Consider the following 23,068-nt stretch of genomic DNA (forward strand, 5'->3'; position numbering starts at 1 on the left):
CTGCAAGCACTCAAACATGTACGATGTCTCAAAGGCAGTTTGATGGCGCTGCCAGAATTCTTGGCTTATGACGATGTGTATAAAACATTCCCACCCACCGCCGTGAGGGAAATCCAGCACAGGCTGTGTTTCTGAAACTCTGGTGAAAATGTGTAAAGGTTAAGCTCAGTGCTAAAACCACTGACATTTGAACAGCCTCAATGAGAAAGCAAAGTGGTTGTGAGAAACATTCATTTGAGGTTTTATTCTGGGAGTGTGAGCACCCATGGTAATGACTCTTAAAGAACCGTATAGACTTGCTGGGGATTTGTATGGGGGGTGGTGGTGGAAACGCTGTTCATTAAAATAACAACACACATATGCTAGGTCCTTCCAACTGAAGGTCGCTGGAGCATGGCAAATGGAGGGTCAGGTTTAATTATCAATGCACCATAAACAATGTTCTTTGCTGGGTAAACTCTCTTTGCACTGGAACACAGTTATAGCTGCTTGTCTTAACTTTGCTTCAAGAACAAACTCAAACGGTACCATTTTGCAAGAAGCTTCTCAGACTCTCAGGGTAGGAATTTTCCTCCACCTCCCCTGCTGGTGTTAAGGCATGCCCCCCATAGCACGACCATAGCTCATCCCATCTATTCATGCAGGGGCTGCCTCCTCCACCACATTTTAAGTTTCTACCTACTTTCCAGCAACACCTTCCTCCTTGGTATCCCCAAGTTCAGTCCCTTTCTAATCCATCTTCTAAGGTCAAACTGGTCTTTGCTGAAAAGCAACATTGACCAAGCCATCTCCCTGTTTAAAACCCATCAAGGGCTTCTGTGGTCCTTCAGATAAAGTCCCAACTCCTTGCGTGGTTTATTCTCCATTTGCTCTCCACTCCCAGGTCCACGGAGCAAAGAACATTGAACACGAGATGATAGTATTGCAGTTGGTTGGTGGGTACATGGGGGTTCATTTCAGTATTCTTTTCACTTTTGTGTATGTTCAAAATCTTCCAAAATTAAAGGGAAATGAAAAGAAATGAAAAGGAAAATGATTCCTGGAGGTAACTAGGTCTTAGCTGAGACTTGAGTTTGAGTTTCTGGGTGAAACAGGTCGGGAGGAGGCATTACGACCTGAGGGAACGGCTTTTACAAAGCACCGAAGGTTACACTGAGACCCTGTAGGCGCTCATGGACCTGATGGAGCACTAAGCTGCAAGGCATTTTGTGGTTGCCCTGTCAGACCTGGCTGTGCCAGTGTGCACCATAAATGCCTTCTCAATTTTGTCAAATTCATTATCTCAATTTATCTGATTCAGAGGGTATCAAAATTATATTTCGATACGCATTACAAAGACTGAGGGTTATACTGAGACACCAGCCTGTTGGGGACCACAGTGGCTCTGGGTGGCGGGAGTTTGACATGGGAATTGCAGGAGCTAAGTGCAGAGAAGGAACAGGCTGAGAGGTCTACGGTGAGCGTTTGATGACTGAATGACTGAGTGTAACAGATGGAAACAGAAATGTATGAGACATGAAGAGACTTGAAATAAGAGCTCAGTTAGGTAGAAGACGCTGAACACTTTTAGAGATGGCTATTAGAGTTTGTTTGGCAGCAGTGATAAGGACAGTAGTGATAAGAAGGACTCATATTTGTTGGCTGTCCCATGATGTGCTGGGCACAGTTCTGAGCCCTTGACTTGAGTGTGTTCTTTTGATTTTAAGCTTTAAAGAGAGGTGCTCAGTAGGAGCCTGTGTAGCAAATAATGCTTCGCGGAGTACCTGGAAATTCACATGGTCTTAAAGCAACGACTTTAATGAATGCATAAATAGGGAAAGGCTGTGGAAACATCTGGTCTTTGCTCGCTGATTTGTTTAACACTAAGTTGACTGCTTAAAACTGGGTTCCCTCGGCATGTGTGAATTGTCAAGTTGTGGGATTTTTCCTGTTGCCTCAAAAGTTCTGTTGATGATTTTTCAGGTGAAGCATTTGAAGAAAAATTGGATTCCATGGCAAAACATGAATCCAGGGAAGACAAAATTTTCCAGAAGTTTAAAACTCAACCAGCCCTGAAACCAGAACAGACAAAACAGAGCTCACACACCTCCTTATTGTGTTCTTTTTAGGTCATGTTTCACGGGTATAATCCCTGAGAAAGAACTCTTTCTGACAAAGCTGGTGTCTTCCTTAGCAGCCTGTACAAGCAGAATTCTGTTATCTCGTTACAGGAATTCTTCACACAGAGCATTCACATGGAAGGTGTTTTTGAAGTGCTGATCCGTTTAATAGTTATTCACAAACTAAAGGTTATACGGTTTGTCATATAGGATTCATTTCCTAAAGATAGCATCAGGGATGAGAGATGAAAAAGATGTTGCTTGTAATACATGGAGTTTAGGGACCACTGGCAAGAGAGGAAGGGGAAAGGGAGAAAGGAAGGAAGGAGGGAGAAAAAAAGAAAGAAAGGAAGGCAAGAAGAAAGAAGAGAGAGAAAGAAAAAAGGAAGGAAGAAAGGGAGGAAGGAAGGAAGGAGGAGGAGAGGAGAGAAAGGAAGAAAGAAAAGATATTTTTGTCTGTTTTCCAACAGGGACCCTTGCTTGTAAGACCACGTGACATGTGAACACAAAGACATGGGAATTGCAGGAGCTGGTTTTGTGAAAAGAAGATGCGCTTTGGCGTGAGAAGGACCCAGGTTTGAGTCCCAGCTCCATGAGTTACATAATAAGCTTCTGACCTAATCTCATCTGCAATGTGTGGGAAAAAAATAGAACGTGGCTGTGAAAATTAAGTGAGATTACAGGCACATAGTAAATCAACAAATGTTTCGCTTCTTCATCGTCCACTTGTCCAGCAACATTATTCCCCCTAACTTCCCTCACCTAGCATATAAGTCATGAGTGAACACTCAGCTAAGTTTCTAGAAACCAGTCACTGAATCAAATAAATATCCTGGGCTTATAGGAAGAGATCTCAGTCCTAAACACTCATAAGGTGTTTTTTAGCAATCTGTATGCTTTTAACAGAATATAGGGAAACCGCTCAGTTGTTATCTGAAGCTTATCATAATGGAATTTGCTTATGTTTGCAATATTTATCTAAACACCATGTTTTACTTTATATTTGCCTTAAAATATTTTAACTAAAGGTCCTCATATCTGTATGACGGTCAGCACTGACTGGCTGCATTTTGGATATGGAAGGTGGTAATGGAGAGGCTCTGTGTCCAGTGGGCTGACCCCTACCTCCCAGGGCTCCGTAGCCTCTGGTTTCTGGTTGGCTTTGGCCAATGGCAGGTGCTGGGTAGGGACAGGAGGCTGCAGGAGAGAGTTGGAGGCATGGGCTCCTTGCTCTCTCTGCTGCAGTGCTAGAGTCCCAGCCATGGCTGGGTCCCTTTTCAACCACATCTCCTGGTGGGTGACCATCCTCACAGCCCAGGTCCCACTATTTTCTTCCCAGGCCGGGAGTGGTTCTGGCTTTGCGTGCTTGGATCCCTTGACATCCCTTGCTGTCCCTCGACTCTGCTCTGTGGGTGGACTTGCCAGGATCTGCTCTTGCCAGGATCCTGACTGATGCACTGCTTCCTCTGGCGCTGAGGCCCTGAACATCTTGCTTCTAATGATCTCATGATGCTCTCTCCTCGCTCATCAGGATGCTTTTAGCTCTAGGCTTTGGAAACTCCTTGTGGCTGCCAGGAGACTCCACGCTGCCCCTTCCTCTCACCAAATGAAGCACCTTCTCCCTGTGCATATCCTCTCCCAGGCCCCTGGTGGCTTCTCTGGTCCCTCTTATCCTAGCTTAGGCTGTCCCCTCCTCCAGGGCATCTTCCTTGGCATCCCCAGCTTGGGCCAGATGTCCTCCCTTTCATTCCCACAGCATCGGGCACTCCTGTCCTGCCTCCCACTCTAACGGTGGCGGTCTCTGGGCAGGAATAACTCTTATGTGTCTGCATCCTCAACGCCCACCACAGTGACTGATATATACCAGGGGCTTAATAAATATCTGTTGAAACAAAATTTATCGTGTTGACCAGCTTTTTCCTTTATGGTCCCCTCTTAGGCATGTCAGGAAAGACAGGAAGAGAAGCCAATTAGAAGGTTTTTATGAATAAGCAAATACATAATTTTCTGCCTAGACTCTTAGGGCGGAGTCATATTTTCTAGTCATAAAGAACAAGGAGTTAGAGGGCAGTCTGTGCCTCAGTCTGAAATGGGGCAAGGATCAACTTTTGCTGCTGCCAAATTACAAACCTCAGCTCTGGTCTTCCTTTCAAGACATCTTAATTAGAAAAGAAAAATAAAATTGGTCCATTTCCTTCATTTACCTATTCTCCTACCTGTGTTTCAGTGATAGTGATCTGCCCGTGAAGTATTTTGCCAAGGAACCTAAAACTATCACTGATTTGTTCAATTTAAAAATATTTTTAGGGGCCGGCCTGGTGGTGTAGTGGTTAAGTTTGTGTGTTCCACTTCAACAGCCCAGGTTTGGCGGGTTCAGATCCCAGGTTCAGACCTAGCACTGCTCACCACCCATGCTGTGGAGGCATCCCACATACAAAATAGAGGAAGATTGGCACAGAGTTCAGCTCAGGGCCAATCTTCCTCACATACATACACACACACAAAATTTTAGTGTAACGGTGCATACACTCTGGGAGCCACTAACACTGCAAAGTGAGAATTAAAAGAGTGGTGACAATTTGGCAAGAACTAAAATGAAACAAACAAAAACTGCTTTAAAATCAATTTTATCCAAATATACATTAGTACTCTTTGTTATTATAATTTTTGCTGCCAAAAAGAGGCATTTACTGATGTGCTTATATGAAATACAGATTTTTCAAGCCATACTATATTTGAACTTAAATCTTATTTTTCCCTCTCTCTGGGTTAAGACAATAGTAAAGGAGAGATGGTTAGTTCTGATCCATACCTGGCTGGATGTGGCCCATGGTACATCCCTCAGAAGCACTTGCTCCCTGAGTCCTCTGCAGAAGCATTAGTCTGAGCCACTTTCTCTGGAGTACTGAGGCCATATGAGATTATCAGGTCCTGCTCCCAAGGGATTTCATATGGATGAAGTAAAGGGATACACAAAGAATGCTTTAACTGTCTTCCATTTCTCCAACAAGTGGAAGAAGCCCATTCCCCAGGCTAACAAATATCCCCAAGACAACTCAGGTTTACAGAATTCTATCCCAATGGATTAAAAATAAAAGCCCCAAACATCTTTAGCTTTTGCAGCTATTTCTTTCTTTGTTTCAAACCTGGCCTTCTCCGTGGAGCATTCTCTGAACTTGGAGCAATCACTCCCATCTCTGCATCTCTTTATGTTTCCCCACCAGCATTTATTTGCTCACTATCAGCCATTATATTGTGGCAATAGTATATATCACTATTTAGATCCAGTTATCATTTCCCTTTTTGGGCCATTTCTTGGCTTTTTGTCTCTGAGCATGCAGTTACCTTTACCTGAAATGTTCTTCTCGCCTTCTCTCTCTGGGACCTTTGACTCATCTTCCAGAACCTCTTCTAAGTCTTACCTCTTCCTTGGAGCCTGCACCGTTTTCCCATCCGTAAGGTTAGGCTGCTCCCTCCTCTAGACCCTGGGACATTTTGTTTTCATCTCTTCTTCCTATGACCACTTTTACTACAACAAAAATTACAACATGTATGGCATTAGAGCAAAAGAAGTTTGGAATTAGATGGGGCCTTGTAACCACAGCACGCATCAAATTGCACCGAAAGTATTTGACATCACCCGTGTGTGCAGTCCACTCTGTCTCTGCGATCTTTATCTCTCTGGACAGAAGCTCCTTGAGAGTAGGCGTTATGTTTCATCTTTTTAGTCCCAGAGCAAATTACAGTCACAGGCACACAATAGATATTCAATAAATGCTAAATCAATGAGTAAAAGAAGGAATGAATGTGGTTCTAGCTCAGAGAGAATGATGCTGTATTCCCTTACACTTCTTACCATATTCTAGTTAAAAATAACTGAGGCGTATTTATAGATGTCAAAAGAAGGGAGAGCAATGAACGATAGATGTTAAAGAATAGATTTGTTGATGGAAAAGGGGATTACAGAAAATACTAGAAAGAGAGATGAAAATGTACACAGGATTCAGAGACCCCCTGGCCTGGATTAGAACCCTATGTCACCTCCTTACTGATTGTGTCACTTTGGGAAAGTCACTGAACTTTTCTGGCTGTCTATAGAAGGAGGAACCCGCAAATATTTTGGTGTCTCCTTCAACTCTAAAAGCAAAACAGACTTGTTTGTGGGAGGTTTAAAAAGTGAGGAGTTAAACAACATATAATTATAACTAGTACTATCGAACAGTTACTATGTGCCGGTTACTGTTCATTTAATTCTCACAAAAACTTATGAAGTTGGCAATATTACTACACCCATTTTAAAGATGAGGAAACTGAGGTGCAGTGCCTTCACTCTGCTGTACTATGGAAAGGCCTTGAAGACAGTCGAGTCCAGAGGCCTCCAAACTGGAGTGAGGGTCCTTCAGAGGCCACTGCGGGCAGTGAGAGGCTGGCGGCTGGAGGCTGGCCTCTGCCCTCCCTCGGCTCGGGGCTACCAGAACAACTCCATGTCCTCTGTTACTTCCTCGCCTCCCTCCCCACAAAGATGCTCACCACATGTTAACTGCCAGCTGTCTTCTGGGTGCAAAAATGTATTAGTGAGCAAAGCAAAATCCCTGCCCTTGGGGAACGGAAGTCATGGGAAAGGCAGTTAATAAACAGATGAATAAATAAAATAAATATGTCAGATGGTAACAAGCACACAGAAGACAAATGAAGCAGGACAGGGATAGAGAGATGGGCTACAAAGAGGAAAGTCATAATGGTGATATCACTGTTCCAGGAATCCCCCCAAGAAGGCTGTACAGCAGCTCAGACTGCAGGAGCTGAGGCAGCAGGCCATGAGCCTGTCTGGGGAGGAACATTCCTGGCGGAGGGAATGGGAGGTGAGTGTGGCAGGAGGAGGGTGAGGAGCGAGCAACAGAGCAGTGCAAATTGAGATCGGAGAGAGGACCAGCGGCATGTAGGGGACTGCTCTGTCCGTGGGGTTTCAAATACTCTTTCAGTCACTTACAAAATGTCTGAGAGGCACAGATGTGCCAGGCACTGTAGTGGATTCTGCAGTGGACTCACAGAATAAGCCTCTATCCCCAAGGAGCTCAGCTTCTTTAAAGAAACAGGCACACGTAAGAGATGCACAATACAGGAACAGATCAGAACCGAGGCGTGCCCGGAATGCAGCGGGGTTCAGAACAGGAATTCCAGGCTGTGTAAGGTGAGGTGGAATGTGAAGGGGGCAAGTGGGCAGGGGTCAGATTATGAAGGCTCTAAGTGCCTTTTTAAGGAGTTGAGACTGCTCCCACTCCCAACTATTGGCCCAGATTAGTAGAATAGGAAGAAAATTTGAGAAGCGAAGGTCAGTTGGGCTCCAAGAGCTTCAGGAAGCTGCCTGGCCTTTAGTTTTGACTGGAATCAGACGATGGGGCCTTAAAAGCCAACCAGAAAGGCTCTTGCTCCTCTGTGAGGCCGAGAGCTGAGCATACAGCTCCAGTGGGTGTAAAAGCGAGAGACAGAGTGACCACACCCCCCCCCAAGGGGTGTATCAATTCAAGTTGTGCTAGCTGCTATAACAAAATCCCTAATATTAATGGCTTTACCTCGGAGAGGCTTATTTCTTGCTCATATAAATCTCCAAACAGATGCTCCTGTTGTGGGAGCTCCCCTCCAATGTGGAGTCTGGGACCCCCTTTGTTCCCATCTTGTGACGATCATGGTCGCCACGCCCACCTGGTTCAGTCAGAGGAAGGGGAAAGATCAGAGCAGATTGTGTTGGAGATTTCTGTGTGTGAGGCCTGACTTCACTTTTGCTCAGATTCCACTGGCCAGACCGAACTGCAAGGGAGGCTGGGAATGGAGGCCACCTGTGTGCCCAAAAAGGAAAGAGTTTGGATGAAAAACTGGCCAGTCTCTGCTCCTCAGGGTGAGCTGTGATGTGTTCATTACAGGGCCTGACACATAGTAAGCAAACAAGTTAAGTTTGTTCCTTACCTGCTTCCCACTCTTTATTTGTTTAAATGAAATCCAGGAGATCTTGGCTCTGTGGCTAGTGTTGGGAAAGCTTTGTTATCTGACAAAAGGTTTTGTTGCAACTAACTTATTGCACGAAGCTATAAATCTGGAATGGAGAAGTATTACAAAAAGGATGGAGACGCACACTGCAGCAGGGCACACACGGCCTGTTCACAGCCACCCCTCCCCTGCCTCGCTCCCCTCTCCCGCCTCTCTCCTCCTGCCTCTCTGCAAGTGTCTACCTCTCCCCCACACTGGAAAGCTCGCTCTCTCAAACACGGCGGAATTCTCACAGCTGCTCCGCTTTGCTCCATTGCTTGCCTTCTCTGAAATGCCTTCGTCCCATCCATTTATGTGCCAGTCTTCATGCCAGATACTAGAGATGTGAAAAAAAGAAATGGAGAAGGGGAGAAAGAGCAAAAGAGAGAGCTGAGACCTATTTTCTGTCCCCATACGCTGCATATCCTGGCCAGGGATTGCCCTTTTCTGTGAAATCTGGGGCCGCTTCTCCCTACCACCTTCTCCCTCTTCTTTACAAACAAGTTCCAACAGAAGAGTCTTTTTTTACCTCTGAAAGCGTTGCACATTTGTCTACCTGTGGTTATTACACTTTTTGGTCTTAGGACACTTCATATCCTTAAAAATCATTTATGAGAAAACCTTCGCGACCTAGGGCAAAGAGTTGTTAGACTCGACCCCAAAGGCACGATCTATAAAAGAAAAAAGTCGTCAAATTGGACTTCATCCAAATTTAAAAGTTTTGCTCTGCAAAAGAGCTATTAAGAGGATAAAAAATGAAACTCAGAGTGGGAGAAAATATTTCCAAATCATATATCTGACAAAGGACTTGTATCTGGAATATATAAAGAACTCTTTAAATGCAATAGTAGGAAAACAAACAATCCAGTAAGAACATGGGCAAAAGACTTGAACTTCACCAAAGAAGATATATGGATAAGTACATAAAAAGATGTTCAACATCGTTAGCGCCTACGAAAATTCAAACTGAAGCTACAATGAAATAGCACTATACACCTATTAGAATGGCCAAAATAAAAATACTGACGGTAAGGGGCTGGTCCGGAGACACAGCGGTTAAGTTCGCACGTTCTGCTTCAGTGGCCCAGGGTTCACGGGTTCGGATCCCAGGTGCGGACATGGCACCGCTTGGCACGCCATGCTGTGGTAGGCGTCCCACATATAAAGTAGAGGAAGATGGGCTCGGATGTTAGCTCAGGGCCAGGCTTCCTCAGCAAAAATGAGGAGGATTGGCAGCAATTAGCTCAGGGCTAATCTTCCTAAAAAAAAAAACCCAAAAAACTGAGAGTAAAAAGTACTGATGAGGATGTGAAGCAACTGGATCTCTCATATACTGCTGATAGAAACGAAAAATAGTGCAGCCACAATGGAATGCTTAGGTGGTTTCTTACATAGCTAAACATATTTCCATATGACCCAGCAAACACAGTCCTGAGTATTTGGCCTGAAGAAATAAAACCTCATGTATGCACAAATACCTGTACACAAAGGTTCTTTGTTTGTACCTTTATTTGTAATAGTTAAACATTGAAAGCGGTGCAAATGTCCTTCAGTGGGTGAATGAATATGCAAACTGTGGTACATACATTCCGTGCAGTACTACTTAGCAACAAAACGGAACGAACTATTGGTACACACAACTGCTGGGATGGATGTCGAAAGCATTCTACCAAGCAGAAAGCATCAGTCTCAAAGGGCTACTTGTTGTATGACTCCACTTATGTAAAGTTCCCCAAGTGACCAAATAACAGTGGTAGAGAACAGACCAGCGGCTGCCAGGAATTAGGGTTGGGAGGAGAGTGTGAGTATAAAGAAGCAGTGTGAGGAAGTTTCTTTGTGGTGATGGAACAGTTCCATATGCTGGTCAAGGTTGTAGTTACATGAATCTGTGTGCGTGATAAAATTTCATAGAACTTTCCACAACACACACAAGTACATATAAAAACTGGTGAAATACACATAAGATCTATAATTAACTGAACTGTAGGGTACTGAACCAACGTCGGGTCTCTAGTTTTGCCAATGTACTATAATTACATTAAGACAATGTACTCTATATAAGATGTTGTCATTGGGGGAAGCTCGGCAAAGTCTACATAGGATGTCTCAGTACTATTTTTGCAATTTCTTGACAATCTTATATTATCTCAAAATTGTTGCGGTCCGCTAAGAGCTTTTGTTTATGTGTGCTGTATCTATCTACTATCTCTTCTATTGATCTAGTATGCGATATCTATCTATACATCTATTTACTGTATTAGAAATTGATTTTGAGAATTCTTTACACATTTCTTTATTAATTCATTTAAAAATCACAATAAATCAATTATGACATGCTAAATCATTTTTATGAAAATAACTATATTTTCCAAAACAAAACAATAGTGAGGAGAGAGGCATTATTTTACATTTGGCAAATCTCTTACTGCCTGGCTTAAGAGAAGACAGCTGGACGGTCCTATGTGCTCCTGTGTCCATTCTGTTGTAACTTTACATGTCATGTCGTCTCTGGAAAACTCCACTGTACACTCACGAGAGAATGAGGGTGAAAAAGGCAAATAGCATGTTAGTTTTATTATGAAAAGTGTTTGGACCTTGCAGACCCTCTGACAGCATCTTGGGAAGACCCAGGGGTGGGGTGAAATGGTGACACGTTGAGAACTGCTGCTCTAGGTTAAGGCACGCCCCATGATATGCCAGCTATTTGTTTTTGTGTCTTCATCCCCTACTTGCCTGTGAGCTACAGCAGAGGCAGAGCTGTCTGATTCACTTCTGTTTCCCTGGAGTCTCGCGCTATGCCAAGTCCTTAGTAGGAACTTATGGTGGAAAGAACAAAGAAACGGTGAAGGGAACCATTTGTTGTTCTGGGTTTTTTTCTTTTGCCTTTAAAGGTCTGTAGGTGACTAGAGTTTTTAAAATTTGAAGAGTCTTGAGAGATGTGCTGTCTGTGGGAAGAAAGTCAGTTGGTCCGGGCAGCGGTGGACAGTGGTTGAGAGACCCAAGAGGTAAAGCCAAGTGATCTGCATTCACACTGTTTGGTTTGACTTCTCCCTCCTCTTGTCTCCTGCCGTCTCTGATTTTTACGTTCCTTGTCAGGACACAGGAGTACATACAGGATATATAGCATATGTTGCAAGGTCCAGGAGGGCTTCTTTGCTGGACCAGGCACAGCCAGGATCAATTAAGTAACAAGGGAGGTTGAAAACATAGCTGCAGCTGGAACAAATCAGTTAGTCAGGCATGCGGGTTGCAACCCATAAAAGGTCAGCAGGCAACTGGCATGAGGAGCTGTGAGTGAAGCTTTTGGCTCCATGGAGCTAGAAGGAGCCAAGCGATCAAGCAGCCTCGCATCCTGATTTCCAGTTGGGCATACCGTGGATGGTGAAGTCTTTGCAAATGATGGGCCAGGTTGTGCCCAAGTTACATTTCTCATCTGGCTTCTCCTTAATTGATTTCTCCCTTGCCCCCAGACCCGTGTGTTATTTCACCACAGTGACAGGTTGGTTTTATGGGTTGGAGGCGGGTCTCGACTACTAAATTTCAATGAGGGAGAGAAGCTGGACCTATGCATGAATTAAGGGACTTCTCGGGAGGAGGAACAGAGCAGTAGTGATGCCTAAAAAAAGTGGGAAACATCACACTTCATCTTACCACACGTATTATGACTACAGATCAAATTTCAGGTTAATTTCCAACAATGGATAACTTCTTGGCAAACTGATTAGCTATCTGCCCTTTGTTAGTTCAGTAACAAGGGATCATTACTTCTTAGCCTGATTCAGTTCCCCGCCCTAAGTTTTTCTCAAAATAATTATTCCATATGTATACAAATGTTTATATCTTTTTGCTGCTGTTGTTAAAGGCAAAAGTTTAAACAAAAGTGTGGGAATGTTTTTTGAGTATTCTTACAAAATTAGGCTCACTCTTCCATTTTGATCAGATTTCAGAATAAGGTTAGGGAAGGAGATTCCAATTCAAATGAAGGATTTTAACTGAAAATAGAGATGTAAACATGATTTTAATGACCACATTTGCCCAAAGTGCATTCTTTAATTCAAAGATAATTATTGAATAACTGCACTGTGCTAGACTCAGAGACCACAGAAATTAATAAGGAACCCACAGGTTAGATAGAGTCATTTCAATGCTGCCTGCTGGGGAATAAGCCTGTGCACAGTAGGACCACAAGGAGAAAGTTGTCACGTCTACCAGGTAGGTGAGTTTTACAGAATATTGAGACTTAGAGGAGGCCATTGGCTTACAATGCTTTCAAACACAGGGTATAATTTTTAGAACCTTAAATACCCTTGAGTTATTGCTATTATTGTCCTGATTAGATTCAGAGAGATTATACCTTGTGTTCAACTTCAGTAAACTAGTAAGAGGCGGGGGGGGGGGGGGGGCTCAAATTCAGATCTTTTTACTACAGAACATTTACTGCTGAGATGAGAATCAGCTTTGGAAAGTTTTATATAAAGATAGTGTATTGTCATTGTTAAAGCATTCTCTGTAAAGTGATCATTGTAGTGAGGATTAAAAGAGTATAATTCCTTGCCTAAGAGCATTCCTTCCAATTCAGTATTTACTGAATTGATGCTTAGCATGGCCTGCTTTGTACCTTGGGGGATTTTAAAGGAAGCATAGTAAATTATCCCAGTTCATTTGTGTTTGGGAATGAGCATAGCATGCGTGGTTAGAGAGGAGGACATTGGAAAAAAATCTCATGAGCAAGCAAGTAAACAAGGAGAGGGAATAGGTTGCTGGGAGAAGCTGGTTGGTTCCTTCTGGGACACGGGGAATTGGAGGTGCTGGGGCATCCTTTGGAAGGAAAGGCTCAGGACATGGTTTCTGAGAGGGCATTGGAGCCAGGGCAAAGAAGTACAACTGGAAGGTAGATGAAGAAGTGTCATCCTCACACAGAAAGAACAATTCTCTGAATTTGAGGTGGCATTGGATAGTGTAGAAATATGTCTTCTTGTGAGGGAGAAATGGGAAATGTGTTCTGGAAGCATTTGTCTGAATCTGCAGGGCTATGGTGTCTCCTCTCTGAGTATTTTTTTGCTGGAGAGGAGGATGCATTGTAGGCAGCATGCCCCTACGCCTTAAGTCTATTCCATTTGAGTCTTAAATGTTTGCCAAAACTACCAGAAGCCTGGAACCAAAGCAACGGCAGCTCTGGGTTAGAAATGAAGGGCAGGAATGCACGTGAGAGAGAGACAGAAGGCAGAGAAGCAAGCTGAGGTCCTTCTGTTATGATCATGGACTGGGAGTCTGCAGAGGTGAAGGAGCCATCCTGCTCTTCTCTGCAAAAAACTCTGATGATAAGAAAAGTTGGAAACACTTAACCCTGGAATAAGGAGGTCCTTTCCATCATATTTTAGTTACTTTGGGGCGTAAATATGACCCTCCCTGGCAAAGGCTCCCACCAGTTTGTGGAAGGATACTTAATATATATTAATACTATCATGTATTAAGCTTGGATAAGGGGCTGAGCTTTATCTTAGGTATCTGAAGCGGAAAAAAATTAGAACATCTTGTTGTGGGTATGTAAGACTGTGGAGATAAGCACCAGTAAGAACTCCTCTGTTCTACTCCTCTTGTTTTGTTTTTCAGAGTAGGTTGAAGAGATGAAGAGCCTCAATTAGTTCAGGAATGAAGAGGTGGGCTGGAAAGACAGTGTGAGTCAGCGTTGAGTCATTGTTCTTATGAAATAAACCTCGTGTACAGCAGGAATGAAGGGAAGGGAAGAAAATTTAAAGCTTGCTAAAGAGAAAAACTCTTTCCCTGGAGAAGAGTAAGTTGTCAAAAGGCCTGGGTGTGACCTTGGGTGGTCAATTGCCCAAAGAGACCACTTGAACCTGTTGATCCAGGAGGTTCAGGGCAGTGAGACCCAAAGAGTGGTCACACCATGTTACCTGGGAGTGCGTTAAAACTCGTTTCCACCTCAGGCCTGCAGAATCCGCTATTCCTGAGGGCATCTGGGAAGCTATTTATTTTAGCAAGATGCCCAAGAAGCTTCCTTCTAGCCAGAAATCTGTGATTCCAGGAGCCCTCAGGAGCAAGGAATGTCTTAACTCTTCCTTGAAAAATGCCAAATCTTGAGTCTTCTTAATACAGTTGGTTCTCAAGAAGGGTTCGAATGGATGCATTGATCAGACAAAGCAGGGATGGCACCCACACAGGATTTAAATGTGGCAAGGATCATCTTCAACATGAGAAGCATGACTGGGGGCCAAGAGGGTGTCAAGTGGGACAGAGTGATTCTAGAGCCACTGAAATGTAGGAGCAATTCCCTGGGGTGGGGAGGAAGTGGGGAGTGCACGCAAGACAAGCTTCCTCTGCTCTACGTTTTTGATAAGAACTGAGGAAAAAGCTCTCTGGAGCTGAGAAGTTAGAGCAACACAGAGGAAAGGCCAGGTGGCGCCAGATACAACTGCGATGGATTCCAGTTGTGCCTTAATTGGTTTCCTTTGGATCCCGGTTCTGCCGAGTGGGGCTTGGAGGCATTGGGTCAATCGCATCACCCGCCTGTGCCTCAGTTCTGGCTCTGCATGACAGACACAGCATCAAGAGTGACCACAGCCCCAGGAGACCCTTTCAGTTGACTGCAGCAACAGAGACACATGACAAGAAGTCCTGAGGAGTTCTGGTGGTTCGGTGAAACCACTCTTGGACCAGGAAGGAGAAGCCCTTGGCCATGTGGGAGGAGGCGGTGGCAGTTGTACCACTTTTATTCACAAGCTGTGTGATGTTGAATGAGTGGCAGTTGTACCCCACAAGTGTGAATTTCCAACTGCCTGGCTCAGGCGTGCCTTTTGAAATGGCTGTTTCAGCCGTGACAGGCTGGGTGGGGAAGGATGTAGAAGCAGAGATGGAATGGCTCCCTTCAATGGTCCCACTGAGCGGAGCCTTGCCTTTTGAGACTTGGTTAATTATCTCTTGATATTAAATGAACTCCCTTTTCTCTAATCATTTTTAGAAAGATAGCAGAACATGGTGGCTAAGAGCATTTGGGGCCAATTACTGAGACCCATTGTACCTGAATGTCCTCTGCTCTAAAATGGGAAGGTCACAGTCCCTCCCTGATAGATACGAGGTGAGGGGCAACTGATTTAAAATATCAAAAGTGCTTGGAATAGTGCCTGAGATAGAATAAGTGCTTATCAACATTAGCTACTACTATTACAAACAGTATTTTAAGAAAAGTGGTAAGACAAAAACTAGAATTAGGTGTTTGTACTATGTGAGGAGTCCTTGATGAGGCTGTAGAATCTTTCTGTAACTTGTTTCCTTTGGGTGCCCTTTCTCCTTGTGTACCATCAGGTGGGAAGCAGAGCCCCTGGGTGCTCCACTCAAGACTGAGGACTGTCACAAGAGAATTCTCTGCTCCTGGCCAATCAGGCCCAGCCCCTGTGTCAGAATTTTCAAACTAGAAACGATCTTAGCTTAGGCAATTCGACCCTTTCATTTTGCAGGTGAGGCTCCTAAGGTCCAGGTCTACCTGACTTTAAACTGCCAGAGCTGGCATTACAAATCCCTGAGCCCAGGAGCCATTTTTGCCCTGTTTTGTTTCAGCCGCCAGAACCAGCCATGGAGCATGCTGTCTAACGCTGGCTTTCTAGACTTCAGGGCATATTCACTTTGATACATTGTACAAATTAATTTTGTTTCCAAAATAGGGGTGGTAAATAAGAATGACTAGGGGCATTCCTGCTTTTTATGTGCTCGACATTTATGGAAGTATTTACAGTCGAGTGGCAGGGGTGGGGGAGGTGTTGTGAGGCAGGGGAGAACAGATTTGCCATAGCAACAGAAGTGAGTGTGTGACACGCTTCCTTTGTTTCTGAGTTACTGGAGCACTTTATCCAGTGGCCTCTCAGAAGTTGGAAGTGAGTCTTCCCACTTGCAAGTTTGTCTCTTTCCTCTTCTCCACATCCTCCCTCTGTGGTCTGTCAAGCCACCTCTCTCTTAGCCCTGGTCCCTGCATGGAAGGCCCACGAGACCTGTGGAGACATCTTTCCTTTGCTGATATTGTTGGTGAGCTGCTGGGGCACGTGCAGAACCGGCCTCACAGGGCTGGTGTGTTCGTGCTCTGGACTGTCATAAGAAAGTACCACAAACTGAGTGGCCCAAACAATAGAAATTTATTCTCTCACAGCTCTGGAGGCCAGGAGTCCAAAATCCAGGTGTCGGCAGGGCCACACTCTCTCTGAAGGCTCCAGGGGGAGGATCCTTCCTCCCCTTTTCTAGCTTCTGCTGGTGCTGGTGGTTCTTGACATTTCTTGACTTGTACAGATTTCCTCCAATCTCTGCCTTCATCAGCACATGGCATTCTTCCCTGTTATCTCTGTCTGTCTTTTCCTCTTCTTATAAAGACACCAATCATATTGGATTTAGGGTCCACCCTAATCCAGTAAGTCCTCATGTTAAGTGAACTAATTACAACTGCAGAGATGCTATTTCCAAATAAGGTCACAGTCTCAGGTTCCGGTGGACATGAATTTTAGGGAGACGCTATTCAACCCAGTACAACTGGGGTTTCCACAACACGGTGGAGCGGGTTCTACAGGCGACCCTCTGGCCCCCTGTGTCCTACAGCTCTTGAATTTGCTTTTTCCGGGATTAGTGGAGTTTAACCCCACAGGCTCCCCAGGTTCGGTTCTTATCATTCAGCTCTAAGTTCAGGCTCTTTTTTTCTTGCCGATCAAAACTGGTTAAGTTCAGAAAGGATGCTTAGAGCTGAGTAACTGGAATCCTGTCTGCCACTATTTCCTCTCAAATAAGTCTATTTCCAAGATATTTTCCTCCTCTGTCCTTCCCCCCTCGACCATCCCCAGCATCATACAAACTACATTTGAAACAAACTACCCAGCCTCCCCCAAAATGTGTTTCCCACACTCAGCCCTTAAGGACTTTCTCTGCCTTGAATGACTCTTTCCCACTTCCGGCGTCTCCAACATCATGGCTCATCTTCTGTGGAGCCTTCCCCCCCACCCCAGGGCCTTTGTGTTCCATCAGCATATTGTTCACAGTCGATTCTGGTGCACAGCACACTATGTGGAAGTGATCCCTTTAGGGATGCACTCCTTTATTAGACGGGCCTCTCCTTGCGTTTGTTCTCCCAGGCCTGCCCTATGGACATCCTCCCTAGAGACATGCCACCATGCGTGACTGGGTTTTGTAACCCCCTTCTTTCCTCCACTTCCTTCTGCTTCAGGTGACTCTTGGAGAAGATGACCCGTAGGGTGAAGGAAGGTCCAGGCTTCTCTGCATCTTCCCCAAACTCCTGGCAAGAAAAAATAGTGAGTGTGGAGAATGAGTCAGATTCTAGAATGTTAATCAAATCACGTTACTGGGGGATAGAGTGTTAGCAGGAGAATATAAATAAACCTGAATAGGGGATGGTATCTTCTCTCTCTCTCTCTTCCTCCTATTGAAATAAAATGGTGCCTGGAGCTGCCTTCTTCTATTGAAACCATGCCCTCTACATCTCTTCTCACTGTTTCATTGTCACCTTAGAAAACCCAGTAGGAACCAGAGGGAGGCCCCAGAGACAGGAATCCACAAAGGCCTGTTTGCCCAGGTTAAGGGATCTTCCTGATTCTGCACCATATAAATCAGATCGCCAAGGACAGAGGGTCTACATGGGGTTTGCACACTGTGGTAGAGACTGCTGGTTGTCTCCTGGCATCTGTTCTCTCCTTCTTTCTTAGTAAGAGATCTCCCCACTTTGAGCTGGGCTTATTGCTGCCCTGACTAAAGATTTTATTTCCACCCTCCCATGCAGCCAGTGGGGTCATATGAGTGAGCTCTGGCAGTGGGATGTAAGTAGAAGTGTTATGTACCAATTATTGGCAGTGTCCTCAAAGGAAAGGAGTGTGTCTTCTTCTGCTCGTCCTCCTCAGAGCTGCCTAGACTTCAGACATGATGTGTGAGCTCAAGCAACTGTTTTTAGACCATGAGGAGAAACCAGCACCCGTGGTGATTGTGGACCTGCCATATCAGACTTGGACTGCTTACTTCTGGGCTTCATTTATGAGACAGGAAAAACAACTTCTCTCTTATTGGAGCACTTTTTTGGGGGGAGTTTTCTGACACTCACAGCTGAGCTAGGATGACCAAAATCTCAACTATTAACAAGCCTCGTTCTCCAAGACTGGTCCTCTCTGTGTGTCTCTCTCGGGGGCTCAAGGTAGGTGATGGTGGCAGGACAGCATCTGAGGATTTGGAATTCCAGATTCCTGCTATAAAAAGACCACTTTCCACCTGCCTTTGAGAGACCCCATGCCAGGCTCTGACTGGATCTAACTCGGTATTTCTCAACATATTTTTCACTATCGACTCTTTAAGGACCCTTTGTAGATATCTATTTCCTAATCAACTCTCCTCCTGAAAGTTAATAACACAGATAAACCGAATATTTGTTTATGTACTGCATATATATTTGTGTTTCCTACATAAAAAGTGTAGATTTTTTTGTGTTCTTCCCCACAAGAACCAATTTGTTCTCCCATAGGGGCAACGTCACCTTTGTGGAGAATGCGTGGCTTAACTGAAGACATTTTGCTGACCAAGGGACAACGAGCCTTGTTTTAAACCATCCTCTATAGACCTATGGACTTCTTGTGTTTATCTTGGTCTCTCAGGCTGCTATAAAAAAATACCACAGATTGGGTGGCTTAAACAACAGGAATTTATTTTCCCCCAGTTCTGGAGGGTGGGGAGTCTGAGATCAAGGTGGCAGCGTGGTCAGGTTCTGGTGAGGAAGCTCTTCCTGGCTGGCAATGGCTGCCTTCTCGCTGGGTCCTCACACGGCAGAGATAGGAAGATCTGGGGTCTTTTCTTTTTCTTTTTTTTTTTTCTTTCATTATTATAACCTTTATTTTTAAACTTTTACTTTCAGATCATTTCAAACACATACCAAAGTAGAGAGAATGGCATTTGTAAACTGCTATATTACCCATCACCCGCCTTCATCAATTATCAATTCCTGGTGACTTTTTTTTATTATATTAGTTTTGGGTGTACAACATAAAGATTAAATATGTATATATTGCAAAATGATCACCACAATAAATCTAGTTAATAGTACCTTTCCTTTAAGACGCTAGTCCCATTCATGAGGGCTCTGCCCTCATGGCCTGATCACCTCCCAGAGGCCCCACCTTTCCTAATGCCATCACGTTGGGGATTAGGTTTCCACACGAATTTGGGAGGGCGCTAACATTCAGTCTACAGCACCCTCCAAGTTTGTTCCCACCTCCTGCTCTTGTTGTCCCTTCTGCCTGAATGTCTTCCTCTGGATCTTCAGGTGGCTTGCTCCTTTTCACCCTTCTGGCCTCAGTACCACTCTCATCTTCTGGAGACGCTCCGTTCTCACAGCCAACTGTTGGTGACAGCCCCCTTTACTGTCAGACACCAAGTGTAATGAATGAGAGCCGCGTCACTTTCCTACCCTTATCAAGCACGGAAGATCTTACTCCCTCACAAGAGCACGGCACTCTATAGTTTATGAGGGTCGTTCATATCCATTTTCTTATAGAAGGCTCTCAGCCTCCCAGGCGGGCAGTTATTATTAGCCCCATTTTGTCAGGAAGAACTTCTCAGAGTCACGTATCTGGCTGGTGGAACTGAGGCCTCCTGACCCAAGGCCATCCTCCCTCCATTACACTCTCTCCTTCACCAGGGAAGGGCCCTCCCTGTCCATTACGGAGTCTCCACTTTCTAGCCTTGGACATGAGGAAATGACTCAACTCCTCGGTCAACCAGGCTCCAGGTGAGATATTGATTCAATTGATGGCCACTAAGCCTTAAATTGCACTTAAGAGTAACTGGAAAGATCTTATCCCACTCCTGTCTCTTAGATGTTCCCTAGCAGGCCTTTGGCCTGGTCCCAGCCTCCTTCCAGGCTGCAGAAGGTCTCTGCTTCCATTGTACTTCAAAAACTGGTCCTGGAGGTGGTTTGGGCTGAGGGAGCTGCTCCCAAAGATCCTATAGCAAGAAGGAATTCTGGCAAGAGGCAGTCAGGGGACATGGGTGACGGCTTTTGTGCAATTAGCTGTCATTTACACACTGCATTTGGAAGAGTCCTTCCTTAGATGGTGAAATGGGTCCTCTTCCGAGGATTTCTCATAAGGAAACCAGCCAAAATACACAGCAATGCCGAGTTTGTTTGTGAAGAATTAGACAGCCTAAATGTCCAACCACAGGGGAATGGTTAAATAAAGAAAAGTGCAATAGATCTGTAGAATGTTACCCAAAATGGGATGTTACATAACCATTATGAATGTTGGGTAGAAATACCTAATAATGATCTGGAAAAATGCTAAACATCACCAAAATGTTAAGTGACAAAAACAGGATGCCAAATTATATGTATACTCTAAGAGCTACAGCATAAAGGAAAAGCAACAGCTAGACAATGTCTGCAAAGAAAGATATCCAGTTATATGAGAATGAGAACGACAGGATTAGGAGTGGGGTCTTTCTCTTTGTTTTTCTAATTTTTCTGTAATGTAATATTTAAGTTATTTGTCCTTAAAATGTTTTGTTGAAATGTTATTTTTGTAATAAATAATTACTAAATATGTTTTTAAAAATAAATATCAAAAAGGAAAAAGTTAAAAATTTACTGGTGTTCCCACCACTGGTAATATACTGGAGTATAGCCTCCCAATCTTAAATGCATGTAAATCTACATTTGTATAAGCAAAAATAAAATCATATGCTACCTATAACATATAGTATATATTTTATGAATATCTTAACATGTCAATAGACTACAATATTATTTTAAATTCTGCTTGGTATGTGTTGTATAGATGTATCACTATTTATCTAATTTATCTCCTATTGTATGTTTAGATTACTTCCAATTTTTTGATGTTATGAATTACTATTGTGGATACTCTTTCCAACTAACTTCTCACATACTCTTGATTATTAAGATAAAGTTTTTAAAGTGGAATTTTTTTGTACTAGAGTACGTACATTTCTAAATTTATGTATAATGTGTGTGTGTACATACATACATACACATATATGCCAACTTATATTTACATAAGTTGTGTAGGAGATAGCCTATTTCCAACAGTCTTACCAAATTTTGGTCATTATTATTTTTACAACTTTGTTCATTTAATAGCCATGAAAAAGGATGCTAGTTAGGTGCCTTTCCATTCAGTTTTTAAAAACCCAATTCAGATAGCTCCAGAAAAGAAGGCAGGACATCGGAGAGGGAGAGCTCGCTAGTGCACATAACCGCAAAATGCCAGGGGTGGATTTCACTTTAAGTAAGGTTTGATTTAAATTCAAAAACATTGCTAGGACTCATTTCTGAACTTGGCTTCTTCTGGGTTGCATGCTTTCTCTTCTCTTGGTGGTGTCATCTCAGCATCCATGCCAGAGAAAGGCAGAGTCTAATAAAAACGATGTCCTAAGCAGTAAAAACCTGAGAATCAAGGCCTCTTGGCCCTGATTGGGCCTACACAGGACATGTGTCCCACAGCGAGCCAGCCAGTGGCCAGGGCACGGACCCCGGCACATTCTCCTCCCCGGAATCTTCTGGGCTACAACTAGTGGAGGGGTAGCTTCCTCAAAGCCAAACCAGGGATGGCTGCCATCAAGAAGAGGGAGTGGATGCTGGGTGGCTAAATGTCAAAGTATCCTAGAAAGGGGGTTCACCATTTGAAAAGGCAAAATCAAAACCCGCATCAAATTGTATCTGTGTGTTCTTAAAACACATCTGCTGTTTCAAATTGCTCATAGGGTGAAATCTTCAAGGACTGTAAGGCTCTAAATGGTTGTCTCCCTCCCTCCTCACTTCCCCCAGCTCTTTCTTTTCCAGTTCACCTTAGCAATACTGCTCTTTGATCTGGGACAAGCCTTAATCTCTCTGAGCCTCAAGTCTCTCATCTGTAAAATGGGGTTGCTAACCCCTGCTTTCATCTAACTGACAGGATAGCAGTAAATCAAACAAAATGAGTGCATGGATGATAAAATCGTTAACATCTCATGTTTAAATAGATGTTTCCTACCAACTCCAGGAAGTGGACTCATAGAAAAAGCACTGGACCATGATTTTTGACCTACTTTTAAAGAAATTCTTTGTGTTCCTCTGGGAAAGGGACCCAATTATTTGACCTCTTTTTTCGGTGTCTATAAAAAAAATTAAGCCAGGAATTCCTGCCTTCAAATACATAATGTTATTGCAAACAATAAAGCTCTGTACAAACACAAGGTAGATTCGACCATCCAAAAAATGAGGTCCTCCATTGTGTGAAGGGTGCTGGTGATATTTTATATACACTTTGCAGTCACTGCTGTCCCCCAACCCCAGGCCTGAGCTGTGAGGGACACTTGATTAAGATTCTCCCAAGTGCTGTCCATGGAGAAAAAGCCTGCAAAAGTGTGTAAACTCCCTTATATCTGTGGCTCCCAGGGGCTCTATCCTTTCTCAACAGCCTCCACCCATGAACTATTCTAACTGAACTCTTGCCAGTGTTCTGCTAAATCTGCCCCAGGGAAGCATCTTCCCTGGGTGAGCGAATGCTCGTGTCCCATCCCTCTCTGCACAGCACTGTCTCTCCTTAGATTTGGGACTAGTCCATTGCACTGTCATCTCAAGTTTTTGACTAGAGAATATTCATGAGCTTGCAGCCCCTTTTGCTGTAAGATCAGAAACGATGCTTGTTCTAATACTCTATACGCTTGAGCAGAAACTGGAAGCTCTGTTCTAAGTTTTAACTTGAATCCTTGCACTGATTATAGGAGGTTGGCACTGTTAGTATCCTTGTTTTAAAAATGGGAGACTGGCTCAGAGTTAACTTCAAGGTCCCACAAAGCTTGGAAAGAGTGGAACTAGGACTTGAACCCAAAGCCTTGTAACCTCTATGCAAACTTAGCTTCCTAAATATGTCTTTCAGGAGTAGCATGTTCTTTTGTTT

This window comes from Equus caballus, chromosome 3, assembly GCF_041296265.1.
Source record: "Equus caballus isolate H_3958 breed thoroughbred chromosome 3, TB-T2T, whole genome shotgun sequence".
Classification (NCBI taxonomy): domain Eukaryota; kingdom Metazoa; phylum Chordata; class Mammalia; order Perissodactyla; family Equidae; genus Equus; species Equus caballus.